This window comes from Mycetomoellerius zeteki, unplaced genomic scaffold (genome assembly GCF_001594055.1).
Source record: "Mycetomoellerius zeteki isolate Tzet28-1 unplaced genomic scaffold, Tzet1.0 scaffold781, whole genome shotgun sequence".
NCBI classification, from domain to species: domain Eukaryota; kingdom Metazoa; phylum Arthropoda; class Insecta; order Hymenoptera; family Formicidae; genus Mycetomoellerius; species Mycetomoellerius zeteki.
Window position 1 is genome coordinate 17121 of NW_017257810.1, and position 4611 is coordinate 21731.

General features: G+C 34.0%; 1 pseudogene; it reads right to left on the reverse strand.

Annotated features, from left to right (window-relative positions):
• Positions 1–573: 573 nt before the first annotated feature.
• On the reverse strand, positions 574–3721 carry LOC108729632 (cytochrome c oxidase subunit 2-like; annotated as a pseudogene).
• Between the last annotated feature and the right edge of the window lie 890 nt (positions 3722–4611).

The following is a 4611-nucleotide window of genomic DNA, read 5'->3' on the forward strand; positions in this document are numbered from 1 at the left end:
GCCAAAACCATAAAATCTTCTTTTTCTAAACGGAAAAATTACAAACAACAAAATTAGAAAAATAAAAAAAATAAACAATAGCCATAACAACTAATAACAAAATAATTAAAAACACCAATATCATAATTCAAACTAAAGGTATTATTTGTGAGGAATAAAAGAATATTAATAAATTAATATTTTTAAATTGACAATCTAATGTTTTACACTAAAACTAATTCTTTTCATTAAAAATAGCCATTATACTGTTATAATTTGATTTAAAAAATCAATACTTTTGAATCAGTCATTTAATGACCATAAAACCATAAACTTAAAATTACTTAAATACAAAAAACAATAATATAATAATAAATTTAACCATATATATATATAAAGTAAATTAAAAACTAATTAACCACTTTTTAAAATTAATTATACTAGTAGACTCAAATAGAAATGGGCATAAATCTATGATAAATACCACAAATCTCAGAACACTGATCAAAGTACACCCCCGGGCGCTTGTCAAATTTGAGCCTGATTTAGGCGCCCGGGGGTAGAATCTATCTTAATTCCTAAAGAAGGAACAGTTCACGCATGAATCACATCTATTGACGTAGTTGTTGCGTCCACAGGTCCCACAATTTCAAAAAATAAATAATTACTTTGAACAGAGAGGACGAGGGTACTTACGGGGATGTAATAAGTTAATTATCTAATTCTGATTCGCGAACTCGAGTATGTGCTAAACATATAACTGTAGGTTCAAGGGCGTCGTATGGTCTGTCACCGGATAAGAGATACTCGAGGAAATCTCTATGCGCTGTGAGGTATAAGATGCAAGACGAGAAGGTGTGAAAATCTATAGTTATGACGCTGCAGTTATCGCATTCGATCAAGCACGCGAGCGGTCCGTACTGGATGTAATGCCGAGTAACCTTATCATAAAAACTGCGATCGTAAGCGGACTTGTCTTCGTAACATTCAGAACACACGATGGCGTTATTCACTCTATGATTATAGTATGTCGCAATGCAACCAGACGCGGTATCGGCCCAGCGTTGGAATGGGAGAGTTCTATTTGCGCTACTAGGAATTTGGAAGTATTGAGAAGTCGGTGGACACATGGATAACTAGGAATATTATATGTGTAAAATATCGTTAATTGGAATTATGACTGATTCTCCGGATTCCGTGAAGATGAGGTCCGAAAACTGCGTATATTGCCTTAAAATATTTAAGCATGCAGGACACGCGTGAATAAATCTGGATGTCGGTATTACAAGATTACAGTTGGCGCAATGATATTCTATTAGTCGCGTTCCGATATGTAAGAAATGCTTCGTTATGCGACTGTGGGCGTGCGACGGCAAAAAGGAATTATCGTCGTGACACCTTTGGCAAATGGTATTCCTGTCGGCCACGAAATACGTGGTCATGCAACACGTGGCAGTGTCCAGAAAGGCAGTAAGTGCAGCGGCTCGAATTAATTGCAAATTTCTTAATGGCCTTGGTAACGGACACATGTATAAGAATGACGGTGCTCAACTACAAGGACTTTAGTCGGTGAGGTGTAATTCAACCTCAGCGTCTCGTTCGATGCAGTTGGCGATGTGATTATTAATTAATAATTGTGAAATTATGCACTGTTCCGGTGACGAGGTGTAATTCAACCTTGTCACGCATTAACACATGCGATTGCACAATCATGTAATTAGTAAGAGTGTTATGTTATAAATATTAATTTCCTCCTACCTTTCGTTGTTAATTGATATGTGCAGAATCGTCTGGCTTCCTTCCTTCCTTCCTTCCTTCCTTCTTTCTTTCCGGTTGTCGACGGCAGCTCGGTGTATTGTTTATATCGTATATTTTAACTCGTCGCGTTATAATTTATTTAAGATAATTTTATTGAGGATAGGTAGTCGAATAAGAATACTGAATTTAAACTTAATTAAAGAATATATAATTATAAATTTAAGTATACAAGACTTCTTATAATTAACTTGAAATATTATAAAATAGTAAGTTCCGAATTTACGGGAATTTGACGCACGGCGGACGCGCGGAGAGGATGATTTTGTAGACTGTCAAGCTTAGACTCGGTATACGAGGTATACTCGGAATAAATTGACTTTCGTACTCTAAGTCGTTATCACGCACTCGCTCTGAATCACTCTCAATCATACTCTTCTCATTCTCATTCTCATTCTCTGAGGGTCCACTCGGATGGAGCGGTTTATATAGGCGATGGATGTTCCCCCACTAGTTCGCCATGGTTCTTTGTCCGTTGGTGCGTCATGGATCAGTACGGCCATGGGTTCACTGATTGTGAGTCGCCAGTGTCATCGATGGCGAGGGTCCGTGTCGAATTCGCCGGCGCCGCACTGTCGCGTAACCGTAGTTGCCTCGTTAGCCGTAGGCTTCATCTGCCATCGGGTGTCTTATCGTACAATATTCTATTACAGTTTATCGCATAATATTCTATTACAATTTGTAGGGTTGTTCTTATCGCATTTTATTATAATTCGTGGAATTTATCTTATCGCATAGTGTTTATTACTGTTCGTGGAATTTATCTTATCGCATAGTGACGGATGTTTCTTGATAACTATATCGTTAGGGTGATAGATAATTTCTTGTCGCTTATAGTTTATCTTATCTTTTAAGCGGTTCGTTTCCTCTGCACAAAAGGTAGTGTTTATTTAAGATATGAAACAGAGGGCAAGGGTCGTTGCAAGATTTGTGAGGTTTAGATTACAATTTCCTGTTATGAAAGATTTGTCGCTTGGGTGAAGATAACATTATTTATTATTAAGGTTTATCTGAAAGGAAGTACGGTGTGAGGAGTATGACTGGTTAGATAAAAGAGAATGTTGTATGATTAATCTTATTTGCTATGGTACGTTGCATGGCTTTTCTTATTCGTTAAACGCATATATATATATATATATGATTAATTAATTCTAGTACAAATCTTATGGTGATATGTTACAAAGGCGGTAAGGTGACTATTCTATAAGTGTATGATTATAATATTATAGTGGTGTAATACCTGAAGAGATATACATGAGATGAAATTATTATTAATAATTAGGTGCTAAATTTCTAGAATACGTGTGCTTTTCTTATATATAAGTGTTTAAATTTTAGGGATGTAACATAGTCAAAATACGCACAGGATAATTAAACGGCAAAATACACCGGTTATCCACATCCAAAAGCCGAAAACCACCCAATTCAAGTTGATCAGTAGAAATCATAAAAGAATCAAACTCAATATTTAAAAAATCTGAATACTCATAACTTCAATACCATTGATGCCCAATCGCCTTAACTGTTAAATTACTATTTATAACCTCATCAGCAATATATAAAATTAAAATAGAAATAAAAATTAAAATAGACATAGGAACTACAGTCCAAACAATCTCGATTGTTTGGTTCTCCAAAAGATACCGATTAACCAACTTATTATAAACAAATCTTAACATAATAAAAAAAATTAACACAGTAATAAAAATCAACACAACCATTGTAGTATCATGAAAAAAAATTATTATATCATAAACAGGAGAATTTGAGTCTTGAAGAGACAATAACCATGTATTAATTTTTAATAAAAGACAAGTATAAATCTTTTTAAATGGAGCTTAAATCCAATGCACTAATCTGCCATATTAAAATTCATTAAATTCTAAATAGAAGGAACTTCATTATACCTATGACCTAAAGGAGGCATGGAATTAAATCACTCTAACGATGAACTTAAGAAAAAATATATTAACAATCTTTCGCTTCCTTGATAAAGACTCCCAAATAATAAAAATCAAAACAGATAGCCTTAAAACTGAAACTAATGACCCAATTGAGGAAACAATATTCCAAACTAAATAAGAATTAGGATAATCAGAATACCGCCGGGGCATACCCCTAAGCCCAAGAAAATGTTGAGGAAAAAAAGTAAGATTAATTCCAATAAATATAGAAACAAACTGAACATTCAAATAAAATCTATTTAAAGTAAACCCAGAAACTAATGGATATCAATGACTAAATCCTGCAATAATAGAAAACACAGCACCCATTGAAAGCACATAATGAAAATGAGTCACTACATAATAAGTATCATGCAAAATAATATCAATAGAAGAATTAGACAGCATAATTCCAGTAAACCCTCCTATAGAAAATAAAAAAATAAATCCCACTGCTCACCAAAGAGTGGGATTATACCTAATCTTCATTCCATGAATTGTTGAAATTCAACTAAAAATCTTAATTCCAGTAGGAATGGCAATAATCATTGTTGCCGAAGTAAAATAAGCCCGGGTATCAACATCAAGACCAATAGTAAACATATGAGCCCATACAATAAATCCCAAAAACCCAATAGTAATCATAGCATAAATTATCCCCAAAGACCCAAAAGTTTCTTTCTTTCCCCTTTCACTCATAATAATATGTGAAATTAAACCAAACCCAGGTAAAATTAAAATATAAACTTCAGGATGCCCAAAAAACCAAAACAAATGTTGATATAAAACAGGATCCCCACCACCAGATGGATCAAAAAAAGAAGTATTCAAATTACGATCAGTTAATGATATAGTAATAGCCCCAGCTAAAACA